Genomic DNA, 14,285 nt, shown 5'->3' on the forward strand with positions numbered 1-14,285 from the left:
GGCGTTACTACCAATACTGGATATTAGTACCTATTTTTGCCACTTGACGTTTCAGAATCGTTTGACTATATTTGCCACTGACAACATCAGCGAATATTTAACCGACTTCAACAAAAGGAGGAGGTTTAGCAATTCAATCACCGTTTTATAAATCCAGTTAACTACAGCCTTTTCCTTTGCACTTTCATGAAAAAAAAAGCACATAATAGTCCAGACCTCTTTTGAAACATTCCTATTCAACAGCACCACCCGTCTCCGCATCGATCGGTGTCAGTCACCGCTCGTATTCAGCTCTATTAAGGATTTGCCACAGTGGATGCGTTCTGCGAACTTAGTCCACTAGAGCACACGTCACATATCGATAGGTGCTCTTCGTGGATAGGTTAGGTGCTATTCTTGCGGGTGCTGAGTTTGTTCCGGCGTTTCTTCTCAGCACTTACCATAATAATGTTTGTCTCGAAGCGCTGGTAGGGCTCAAAAGATAAGGAGACATGTAAAGTGCCCCATAAGGGCTACCTTTTTTTTATTTACTATAATTGACGTTCATAAGTTCCACTAGTGGTCTAAATTGAAGAAAATATTTTTGATTTTGATTTTGGTCTAAGTGGACTACGTTATTCTGCGGGCAGCGGTCAAGTCAAAGTGAACGCAGCCCGCATGATCATGATGATATGTATGAACAACATTGTCGGACTCTACACATTTTGTATTGATGCGATCTAGTCATGCACGAGCAAAAAGCGCAAACTGCACCGCTGCACTGCACTGCACAGATTACCTTGTCACGACCGCTGACAGATTGTATTGCCCGGATCGCTGACCGTTGCCCTGACCGACAATGTTATTCCGATGTGGGCTGCGTTCACTTTGACCTGACTGCTGCCTACAGAACGCATCCAGTGTGGCAAATCCTAAAGTCCAGTGACCATTTTTAGCGAATGCCGTCGTTTATTATTCAAAGCCTGCGTTCACCGCGATATTTTCTCGCCAATTATCCTCGGTTTCTGTTCCGAAATCGTTCCAAAACGCAAACCTTTTTCTGTGAACGCAAGGGATTTTTAAAGCTATTAAATGATTGTATCAATTATTGGATTGGATTGGGTAATTTATTGTTCACACTGAGTTTGGGTTTGTAATAAAAATTGCTGTTATTGGTGAAAGCTTCAGGAATGCTTTGGAAAAGTTCTACAGCACGGATTAGATATAAGACTACCTAGGTAGTAGATTTATCGTAAATTATTGCTGATACTTTTATTGATAATAAACGATAACGAACGAGATAAGGCGATTCAGAAATCACATCATTCAATGAGACCGATAAAACGAGATGTCAATATTCCAACGAGCGTATTTTATTTTCATGATTTAAAATTAATTTAGGCTGCATTGAGAAACAATTCTTCTTTTGAACAGCTGTAGGATCTACAAGAATTCTTTATATCTTGAAAGACTGTATTTTCTAATTAGGCGACGTAGTCGTAAAGACGAACCAATAAACTTTTTTTATTTTCCTACTATCCACCTTAGTTTAGTCCATCTTGAATTCTTGATACAACATCCATGCTTCCGAAATGAACGTCCCAAGGCATCTTTCAATGGAAGCTGCACTCTAAGAGGAATAAAAACTGAAACCGTTACAGGACAGCCTCGGAGGGCACAAGAGTGCTTATGAGGGCATAGACTGCCCTCCCCTCCCCTCCACCCCCTCCCCGGGAGGTTTACGATATCCCCAGACGTGCTCATATAAAACGGTCCAAGTGTAGTAAAGGCTACCCGGTTTATCTTACTTAAAATATTTTACCGAATCAACGGAATATCGCAGAGGGATATTGCTGAAACGTTTGGACGGAGTTGAGTTACCAAATCAACGAAACAAATTGGATTCTACGAGATACCTAATTAAACACAACATACTAAAGTGGTTTTGTCGCTTGTATACCTATTATGGTTATTTGTTATTAAAAACGATTAATTAATTATCTCCGATAATCTAAATATCTTAAATAACACTTCTGGGCGGGGCATATAGCTCTTAGAGCTAGCTGATGATGGCTGTTGGTGCAGAAAAGCTCTCGAATGACGACCACGGGCCGGAAGACGTAGCATGTCTTCCGGCCCGTGTAATCTTTGTCAAAAGTTAATTTCATTCAGTATCTTCACGAATCTTTGAAATAAACGAGTCATCTTAAATTAGGTAGGTATGTTTTGAGAATATTTCATAACATGTCTGTGAATGAAAAATACTGACACGTAACTAATTAAAATATCTAGATCACTTTTATGACTTCGTTACCTCATCTCAATCCAGAATTTCTTTGCTACGCACTATTTACCAGAAGATAGCCTTGGAATCGTTCGTTTCAGCCAAATGACGTCCACTGCTGGACAAAGGCCTCCCCCAAGGATTTGCACAACGACCGGTCCTATGCCGCCCGCATCCAGGCACCTCCCGTGACCCTCACTAGATCGTCGGTCCACCTAGTGAGCGGCCCACACTACGTCTTCCGACCCGTGGTCACCATTCAAGAACTTTACTGCCCCAGCGGCTAGCGGCAGCAGCCTAATCCAAACTTAGGTAGTAATTAAATTCTATAGATTGCTATACAAAAATGTCTACTCTACATGCTCTAATAAATCCTTGGCTAAAAACAAGCCCTCCCTTCCCTCCCTCCCTTCGCCCATCGAACTTGCCTAAAACCTTCGCTCGTCAATATCGCCCATCAACCACATCAAATAGCTCGTAAGTTACGACATAAAACCAAAACTATGCTAACCCGTTCCATGTGAGTGTACTATATTTATCCGGGCTATATTCGCGTCGTGTCACATACGCGACATCGAACGTGGGACTCTGCCGGACGAAAATAGCCCGTATTTCTTAACGTGCGGTCACAACGATTGACGTCGTATCTTTTAACGGATTATCACATAGTATAATGTCGGTAGTTTGTAAACTGTTAATGCTGATGTGAACGGGAATATGGTTTAATTATGACCAAACAAATTAGTTCAGAATAATCAGCCAACAGTTGGCTGAAACGAACGAAACAATAGACTCACCCACCTACAGAAATATTAAACTCTCATTACCGTTTCTGCACACAAGTGTTAAAAGTAAAGTCAGAATGACGGATGCTTAAAACACTATTTACAAGAATATGAGAACTTATGATATCTACTTATACAACGAGTATAATAAACAGCGTCAATAAGTAGGTGGATGTCGTATACGCCATTGTGAAATAAAATGGTAACTCTACAATAAACGTAACACATACTTACGTCCGTACACAGTACTCCGCTTGAGTAGGTACATTTTGTATATTAAAACAAATAATTTCTAGAAGTAATTTGGAAATTGTTGTGTATACCTGTAATTGGCAATCATATTTAAACTAAAACCCCAATATGTGTTGTAGGTATACCTACTGTGAATGTCTTAAATGTGTATTGCTGTTGGTGTACCTTTATCCATAAATAAATAATCTAACAAATAAGATCCCGTAATCTTGATTAGACATAAATCCAATCATTTGATTTTATCCAAAACTTTCCGAGATTGAATTCTTAGATTCGCCCTTCGATTTTTTACTGACATTATCACAGACTAAGATTTCCAATCAGTTTTCTAAAGTTTCTGAAAATCTTTTATTTTTCTCAAAATCTAACTTACAATCAAAGTTCATTCGAGAAACGTAAGACCACCCGGGGCAAATAACCCCCGGTCCGAGGAAATACACCGGCCCGGGCTAATAGCTACCGGTCCGGACTTCGAGCTTTCGCGCCATTTGCCGTCTAAGGGAGGTAGAGCTTTTTGAACTTTTAAGACTATACTGGTATTAAGAAACTCTTACTTATGTCGTAATTGCTGTACCTACTGTGTTGTATGTATTTCAGAAGATATTAAAAATATGGATTTCACACGACAGGCAAAATACCAATATCTTTTTAGCAACTTTTAATTAATTAAAATATTATCAAAATACCTAAGTCAATTTTGTGTGAAGAAATTTTGCCTAAAACGTGAGCTTTTTTCTCAGTTCCAACTTGAGAATTTGGACTACATTCGAAGCAAGAACTCTTTCAGTAAATACTTTTCCATGGTCTAACATTAAGAAAAGCTCTAAGAAGGTAAAGTTACGTTTTACTTTTGTATCATTCAAGTATCTACCTCCTCCAAAACCACCAGAAGACCGATCTTAATCCGAGCTTCCAATTCATCCCAAACTTTTCTAAACCGACTTTCGCTCGAGAGTTTCAGGACAAATATCTGAAGCTAAAATTACAGTGACCCAGTTTGTGATTTCATACGTATTTATGTCGTACGTGCCATTGTATTGTCATCATTAGAATAATTGCCCGTATCATATGTTCACAAACACGACAGAAATTGCAAATGCACACTAAATTAGGTTGCAATACTTGCAATTGGCGTATGCATCCAAATTTCCATTTACAAAACTAAACGCAGACAAAGAACACATTGTCAACAAAACAATGCCGCCCGATGACAATATCGATGTCGATAAACAATTCTATCGAAAGCATAATAGTGCGAACTTAGTTAGCCCCACTTTCAACTTTTGAATTGGTCCAGACTTGAGCATAACTTCTGAAGTAGAAGACGCTTGCGCTTCCCGGTGGTGAAATTGTTTTATGCAAATACTAAACTTTGATACGACGAACTATTCAATGCAAGTTAACGTGTAGATATACTGTACAGTATAGAGTTCCTTTTCAGTTGGAATCGCTAATTTAAAGACCAGCCTATTCACCGAAATAAGGAAGAAATCTTTTCGAAAAAAATAATCTTAAAAACAAACAATGTAAATGAGACATTTATCTACTTCACAGCTAAATGATGTGGCGAACTAAATCAGAAATTGGTTTACGTTTTCATTTAGAGTTTGTTGTATAATGCCATGCAATAGACGTTGGTCTTACTAATGATTCAATTAACTTTTGCACAGTTTAAATATCAAGTCATGCAAGTTATCGACACTGATTGATACACACACATGTAACAATTAGGGAAATGTTCGCCTTATTACACATTCCCCGCCAGCGGCACGACGCGTAAACAACTCGTTGGGAACAGTTGCCAAAACAATGGCGCCCTCTCGCCTACTTTAGTGCTGGGAATGTCGATAAATTAGTAGGTACGATATAGACTACTTTCGAAATATTATTTTTATTAGCTTTTCGGAGTACTACGGTCTATATCTTCGGTCAATATCTTTAATAATTTAGTAGGCAAAAAATGTTTAACTATAGTCAGTGCCCAATTTCCAATCTGAAGTAGGTAAAGCTCTTATTTTATTTTATAACGAAACTAATACAAAAACGAAGATTGTTTATGTTTCATCAATATCAACTGCAGGTCATGTCTCCGCTGCAGGAGCATAGGGTCATGCTCTGATAAGTTAATCTTACCTAAACGTACACTTTTTTATTTACTGTGAACAAAAAATGCTGCAAGTTAAGGAAGGTATGTAATTTAGAAAAATATAATTATATTGACCTCCATTCACACCAAATTATTTAATACAAAAAATCTAACAAGTAATCTGTATCCGTATCGAGCAAAAAACTAATTTTGTGGACGATGAAAAGAATACAAAAAGTCACACAACTTACAATTGTCTTAAATAAAATCTGCGCATATCGATATGAAGAAATCCACCCATCACTGCTCTCAGAAAGGAAATTTTGCCTGTAACGTTGAATTACGTTTCGCCAGGTCTCAATAAAGAATAATTAGCTGTCTAAATCAACGTTTTCAATCTACTAAATTAAATTTCGTCCTCCCACACCCATTCCACGCATTTTACGAATGTCACCTGCTTATGCGACATAGTTTTATTAAAATTAATAACTAGGAACACTCACTCAATTAGGAATTTATTAACCACAATGACATTTAAACGAGTGCATGTCATAAAAATATTATGCACTTTTTTATTTGTGCACCGACTGTTATTCAGTTATGTTAACGAGTTGACGTTAACGCTGGAAATGCTTGGTAATCTATATGACTGATTAAAACTCGAGAACGGCTGGGCCGATTGAGGTGATTTTGGTTTTAAAATGTTTGTCGTAGTCCAGGGTAGGTCTAAACGGTGAGCAAATAAGGAAAAATTGCGATGGCTTATTTATTGCCTTTAAGGCGGAACAGAGTTTGCCGGGTCAGCTAGTGAAATATATTTTTCAATATTAAGAACTTATTTACTTTCAAACTCTATAAAAACTCGCCATACGTATTCAAGCTATGAACTTTTCTTTCTTAAATAATTATGATTTTACCTTGTGTTAAAACTACTTTTAAATATTGACGTTACACATAAGTAATTCTGTAAACTGCCCCAAACCTTTTATACCAAAGTAGAGCATTACTTTAAAAAACTTCGTGGAACGTCGCTTGCGTTTTCTTTCCGAAACAAACGTCAATTACTAGCATTCAAAAAATAACTTTTTGTCGTTTTCTAACACGCGACGCTTAGAAAGATATAAAAGAGATTATAAACCAACCGGCCTATGACAAAATATAAATAAAACTAATTCCTTGAAGCAGTCCCGGAGACGAGGTTGATCTTCATCTTGTTATAAAAAAGTTAAAAGTATTTTATTTTTCTTTTTGTAATTGTTTATTTTTACTCAAATGAGGAGGAAAATGTCTTTAACCAATAATACTTCTTGTATAAAATTTTTATAGCTATACATATTTAAATCTAATGTTTTTACTGCTTGTTCAGTGTTAATGTTTAATGTATACTAATGTTTGTGTTCTTATAAAAACCTTTGTATTTTCTTCGTCGTTAGTATAATTTGACAGATCTATTTTTTGACTGAGGTCCGTAGGTATTTTTAACTTTTCATCTGTTTCCTCGTTTTTACATGACACTGGCTGGCTATTAACTCAAGCAGCCATAAAAAATATCGCGTTCTAAGTTTGAACTAGTACTTTTTTATAATCGCTCAAGGAAGGCTAAGGTCATAAAACAAGGCATTTTGTTTTCTGCGCAAAGGATTTTTACCAAGAATACAAAAGTTACAGAAAAACTAAAAAAACTCAAGTATTTCATGCCTTAAAGATTTTTTCTTTAATTTTAATAATGTTTCCGTAACTCTAATGTTTATTTAATTTTATGTTATGTATTTTATATGTGGCTATTTTATGTCTTCTAAAAGCCGACGACCATTAAAACGCAATAAGCAAAGAAAAATATGTTTTTTTGGGATCTTCGAAACCTTTGCTGGGTTGCCCACTTCCGACCGCTTCCCGTAAAATTCTCGCACTTATGAATAAATTCCCATTAAACCATAGGGCTGTGAAATGCATCCACTATGAACATAAATTTGTCGATTACGTGGCCATGGTTTGGTTTATTGATTGACTCCTAACAGTTTCCATGGCCATATCGGATCCTAGACTATGACAACATAGACTGAAATGACAGACGAGACCTCCAAAATCATGATCACAAAACAATATCCACGTACTATCGCTATTGTCAAGTGTTCTGAAAAATTATAGATTTCAGGCCTATTTTGGTTCAGTGGGTTTCTTTCTAATAACTACAAAGTACCTACTTAATGGATTATAATAAACGTTAGTTCGTAATAAGTAATTTAAAAAAATAGGTCCCATTTCAACCTGTGATTCGTCTAAATTTTGAAATCCATCCAACCTCAGACGCTTCAGTTTAAATCGAGCAATCATTTTCACAATCGTTCCAGTTATACGGACCCCTAACATTCGAGTTCGAAGCACGATTTTTGTCCTTTTACCGATTTCCCAAACGCAGCCCTAATAAAACCGAATGGCGGATTCCCGCCGTAAACCCTCCGAAGCGAAAATGCGTATTTATTTAATTGCTCAACGAATCATTAATATTTACTCGTTTTGTTGCGGCCATATTTTACGATAACTATTGTAATTCCTTGTGCAAATATCGGACGGGTCAGTTAAGCGGAATGAACGATCACAATGGTCAATCCATTGTTTGACTTTTATTGCTTGTTAATATTAATATTTGTATAATAAGTAGTCCGTGATGACCTTAATTATTGATTTGCAACAAATCCCCAGTATGAAACTGCGCCCATGACCATTTCAGTAAATCTTCCATTAACTTATATTGAAAACATGCCCTTTCTAAATAAAATTTCTCTTTTTAAATGAAAATTAAGATATTGAAAACTTAACGACCTTACTAAGTGGAAACAGCATGCTGAAGACATCAAGCTTCACAGCCTTGTGCTCATCAAAGAAGATCACTTGCCACCTCTGAAGTGGAGGCTGGGACTAGTTATACGTCTGTTCCCAGGCAAAGACGGCGTATCTCGGTAAGAATTAACTTTTCTTCAGGACAACGCTTGTCGGGACAGCTAGTTAGTTCTCTATATTTTGAAAAGAGACATTTTTGACACGTCGTAGGCTGCCATACCTTTTTATTTTAATCCTGATTAAAATATAATCTTTTAAAATATTTTAAAATATCAATCAGAAGCATTCTATCGGAAAGCAGGGTATCAAGTCCAGGAAACAAGAGACACAATTCGTTATCCCGCAAACTGGGCCATGAAATAAATATCCAGCGATGGGCGACATCAAACGGAACAAATTAGCCTGTCGCATAATTGGGGCTAGTGTAGCCCAGCAATCGATGAACGTTGTGTTTTCAATCAGTGGTATCGACAGGGTTAGTCGACAGTGATTGAGCTTATAACAGAGTTGTGTACATAAACCTAAACGAAAAAGTTTAAGGCTGGGTTGCACTGTCTTACTTTAACTTTGACAAACGTCAAAAATCTGTCAAACTTGTTACAAGAAACACCGGTTAAATCGTCAAAGTTACGGTCAAAATTAAGGTGGTGCAACTCAGCCTTATACAAGTTACCTAACAATTAAATCAGCGCATACTTAAGACATCAGCAATATTAATAAAAATAGGTAATTTTTATCCTCGTAATTTTGTGGCTGAAAAAGTGCGTGAAGATACAGCAGAGGTCCCGGGTTCGATTCCCAGTGGGAGCAGATTTTTCTGTTCGGTTAGGTTGGTGGTAGGGCTTGTTCTAAGTCCGCCTGGCTAGCTACCACCATCTTACCTAAATCTGTCGCCATAACAACAATGTTAACAGCATTGTTGTGTTCCGGCAATTAGATGTAAGACAGCCAGTTCCTCCGTGGTTGACGATTCCGGGTGAAGCTCGCTTCCACCTTCGGCCTGATCATCACTTACCATCAGGTGAGATACAGGCCAAGAGTTTCCTCGTTGTGGATAAAAAAATTGGTATAGTAATTTTATTATATTCAACTTTACGATATAGTAGAAAGCATCGACACACAAGCTTCACTATCGATGCGATCGTTTTCGAGAGAGCGGGCCGCATTTATAAACAGAGCTTTGATCTGTCAAGTGATTGGTTAGTTGACGGTAACAAGCCCACCTTTTTTAATACCAATTGGGACAAAGGGCTGATGGGTCAAAATCTGGGCAAATGACCTTTTATAGATTGGCTTTTACGCGTAAAAAAAAACTAATTCTGCTACTACATTTTGCTCGTTTGGCTTTGCGCTACTTTTTCATTCGTTCGGCAAGGCTAGTCTTTTTTGCCTAGTTGTTAAATCGATAGAAACAATGGGTCACATGACGTCACTGAGGTGACAAAACATCCTCGATTGATTTCCTTCTTATGCTATTTGTTTGTCACTATGTGAAAGTAAGTCTAGACAGTCTTGAATCCCTAGAGATTTTAGAATCGGCTAAACTAAGTATCGAATGATCCTATAGATACGATTTAAATATAAACTCGAAAAGCTTCAGTGTAGATTTTTCAGACAAGATCACTCTTACAATCGTTCCACAGTTTAAACCTCCCCAAAGAATGGATGATCGATCTACTCAGTCAATGTCTATGACCCATAGTAGTTATAATAAATACCAATACAACGGATGTGGTGTAATTAAACTAATAATTAACCAAGCAAATGCCAAGTAAGGGCTTACTTACAACTGAAAGATTTTAATATTTTCGGGCAATGCCCTATTAATGGCCAAGTAACAAGTATATGAATTCCTTAATTCCGTGACTATTAAAGTAGGTCAGAACGTGAACCACCCAGTAAACTTCATAAGAAATATAGTCGTAAATGGGTAGTTCTACTCACGGTGGAATTATTTAGGACCATAAAATGAATCTCCAGTTTTTGTTAGTAATCAGTATAAACAGTGACTAAAGACCGAGAATATACTACAACATATCCAATTTTTAACGGGCCAGACAAAATTATGATAAATATTGATTTTATAGCGGTTTTTCTATTTTCGATGGACAGAGAAGTGATAACATATACAGGATAGTGAAAATTTAACTGAAAGATGCATTTGAGTTTATAGTCTTTATTCTAAAAATAATAAAAAATACTTTTTTGTGCATCATAAAGGTCCACTATCAATTGAACATGGAACTCATTTAGGTTGCTTCTTTTTCCGTCACCCGATCTCTTTGACTTTTCCCTACTATTCGTATCTCCTTCTATTATCTTCCTCTTCTTTCCTCGACGCTTTTCTTCGACTGGAAACAATTCGTTAGTATCTATTTTCGGCATCTCCAGCAATCCATCAGGATCATCAATGTTCATTCAGTCCCAGTACACTCGTAAGGTCAACCAAGTCTGATGAATCAAAATACTGGTGTTGCAGGCATTACTGGTCTCAGTTTCAGATTCAGTTTAAGCGTCATCAACATTTGCTTTCATGGAAGAATATTTTAGGATGCCTATTTGGAAGTGTTCGCACACGTTACTGCAAAAACAGCTAAAAGTTTGTATAGAGTCAAGCAAGTCAAAATGGAGTATCCACTTTCAATGGAGTGTATGCATTTGCCTGCACTTAGTGTATTTGTAAAATGCCTTTATTAGCAGTAAGTTTTGCTGGTTAGTCGATATTAACTTTTCCATTTTCTTCGTAAACCCAGGGAAATGATACACAGGGAAGTGAGATTTTTGATGTATTTTGCCAAAATCATGAATTATATAAACTTCATATCAAATTTAATATTATCAGTCAATGGACGCAAGCGAGTTTGACAATATTGTTTCATAATTGCCCTAAAATAATATAAAATACTGTTATAAATACGTAACAGATGAGTGAGAAGTTGTCTGGCCCAGACACGACAAACGATGATAACAACGTAGCTGCGTCTAACTGACTGACGATTTGGGCGAAATAAACGTTTCACTAGGCGAACTTAACTGCATACTTAAATACATAAGAACGACAACGTGGCTTACCCTTTGTTTTGTTACAGATTTTAACGTGTTTATAGGTGGCAGGGAAGTGATACTTAATTCGTGTCGCCTTTGTTCAGCAATAAAAAAATGATGTAAATAGGGAATTCTAACATAATCCATATAGGTTAAATGAAAGATACACTAATGGTTACTTTCAATACAATATTATTTTTGACTAATTATATTTTTATATATTTTTTATTGTAATTTACATCATGAATTCTGGAATGTCACCCCACAGGGAAATGAGAATTTTTCCCATTTGAAGCCATTTTTGTCTGGGATGTTTTTATTAAAACGTGTTGAAATTCAGTGACCAAGTACTATGTGAGTTAAACTTTATTAATACCCTAAAACGAAAACTATTAATTGGTAATTTAAGGAGCTGCAAGTTGAGCCCCGTAAAATTCCCTGATTTGTAGAACTACCCAAATACACATAAAGCACGAGCAAATAAAAGCGGAAAGACTGATTTATTTGTAGTCATAGAACATCATCCATAAATAGCTTACTGACAACGAAAGCTGAAACCCAAATGATACTAATAAATCCACGGCAGAGTGATCGTGTTACTGCCACAGGGCATTAGCGTAACATGTTAAAATATTATAAGGCATTAAAATACCGTAGAAAAGTAGGTATACCTTCGATGAACAAGTTATTTCAGAAAAGATTGAATAAGTAAACCCAAGTAGAAATAGCTGAAAAACGATTATTCTATTATTACTACACTAGAAATACCTAGTTTATAGTATAGGCTTTTAACTTCATAGTGAATAATTTTTCTCCAAAAGGTTAAGTAAATATTATTTCCATAATAGTGAAGAGCAAACCTTAAACAACTTAAACTTTGTGGGTAAACCCTAGGAGGGAAAAATTTACCAGATAATCCTGAACACTCCTAGTAAGAAGATCTGTGTCAGATTAAATCTAACACAGCCAACGTAGCGAGATATGTTAAATCTCAATCGTATAGATAAGTATTGTGGACTCTTTTTAGGTCAACCACGCAATCTCGACTTGCCCTCAATAGTCATTATTGTGGCTTCTGCCTCTTTCTGACTTCGATCGGATACCCATTTGCCGGGGAAAATCCGTATCTTCATTCTTTACAGTTTGTTGATGTTGATGGTCTTACCAGTCTTACGAAGATTAGGAGTTGCCTCGGTATAAGTCAAGGGGACAGCCTTGCAAGGGCAGAGAATTAAAAAATAGTAGTGTGAAGCCTAATTGGATATCAACCACTGTGAATGTAATCCGGTTAGCCTCTGCGTGCACTAGGGCAATAATCTAATAATGTAACGTAGAATTTTTTCTTCTGACTTGCTGGGAGTGTTGGTTGGAATGGGGTTTCGGCAAAGCCGTGTCTGGCACGCATTAAGGCTCCATTGGGAGTCGCGTGACTGGCTCATGGTGCCTTAAAGACACATTAATTTGAAAGCGTAAACGCGACCTTAGTTTCAAACAATGCATAGCATACGAGTATATCTAAAGTAGTGTGCCAATTTCTTATAGAACAGACGCAAATTATTATGATCCTTTTTCGTAGAATATTAATTTACAAATTGAAAAGTTGATTAAATGTCACAAACTTTAATTAACTTGTTAACACTCTAACTTAATTTACATCTTGTCATAACAGACACGCGAAAACAACCTAAACTACAAATAAATCACCACAAACTTTTAATATTGTTTTTCTCCGTAGAGCACTTTCGTAAATGAGATTCTGAGTACTCTTGCTAAAAACTATTCTGTTTTTCTCACTTACTTCGAGGACGTTCGCTTCGAAGTCTGTGTCACTGACGAAATTTTCTTTTACAAAGATATTCAACCAAGTTACAAAAAGAGTAGGTACTTAACAAGTAAACATCAAAAGTAGTTTCTTTAAGATCAGCAGAAACTGCATTTTGATTTCTCACATTTCCCAAGAAAATTGCCCCATTCCATATGAATGAAGTTGCAATGTTCTTTGTCTAGAACAATAACAATATTATGCCCCAACTCTTTCCATTCTGTTATACCACTTCACTTGTTGGCTCTAAAGTTTCGTTAAAAACGCAGACGTCTTTTGCCATAAAAAGGTCTTCAGTTACCGCCTTTAAGTTATTATTGGCAGGAGTCCAAGTTGAAACCAGTTGAGTCGTAAGTTGTTGCAATTCCAAACTTACTTTTCACAGCTCAGAACCCTTGATCCAATAAACCATGAAGCAGTTTAGAATATTCCTCTTGGATGCGGAATTCTTATTTCTTTTTACTTGAATAATGCACTGGGGAAAATAAGAATTTAATTCAGTCCTCTACAAGATTCCTTGGATCCATATTGTCTTTTCCTTAGTAATTGCGTTTCACTCTCAGTGGGGCGAACGTCTTACATTCTCGGTGCTCTGCCGGGTGGGTATACAAACCTCTTTGGCCCCAATTTGTTTGTAATTGAGTTTCTTGTGAAGCAGGAAGAACTAAAAGACTTTTAAGATCTAACGAGACTCATAAACGCTATGTCAAATTCTGTACCGTATTCCTGATTCTGTTGATGGAAAAGTAATTAGGATCTACCATAAACTTCGTTATAAAATAAATTGATAGCAATTCATTGAAAAATACTCGTGCAAATGTAACTAACACCTCTTAAAATTAATTCAATGTGTCAGACATTCAATCACTAGATGACATCACCGCAAAGCTTCCCGACCTTCATGATCTTTATGATTCATACTTATTCGCTCTGCACGATTATGAATATGTACGATATCACATATATGCAAATCCTGTGATTAAAATTCGACATTGGGAAGGTTTCCTGTGTCTTTATGGAATTCTCCATGCTTCGCATTCAAATGGAACACTATAACTTCATTGATCTTAAACATTTTAATGGCCCATTGTATCACAATCACAATAATTTTGGACTAGTTTATGATTTGTGGCGAGTTCTCTAGAAAATAATCTTCGACTAAATAAGTATATCAGAATATCTTTTAAACCA

General features: G+C 36.5%; 1 protein-coding gene across 3 annotated transcripts in view; it reads left to right on the forward strand.

The window, feature by feature from the left end:
* The window catches only part of LOC135073741 (calcium-activated potassium channel slowpoke), an 81,595-nt gene that overhangs the window by 41,294 nt on the left and 26,016 nt on the right, over positions 1 to 14,285 (forward strand). The window lies entirely within an intron of this gene.

This window comes from Ostrinia nubilalis, chromosome 8 (genome assembly GCF_963855985.1).
Source record: "Ostrinia nubilalis chromosome 8, ilOstNubi1.1, whole genome shotgun sequence".
Lineage (NCBI taxonomy): Eukaryota > Metazoa > Arthropoda > Insecta > Lepidoptera > Crambidae > Ostrinia > Ostrinia nubilalis.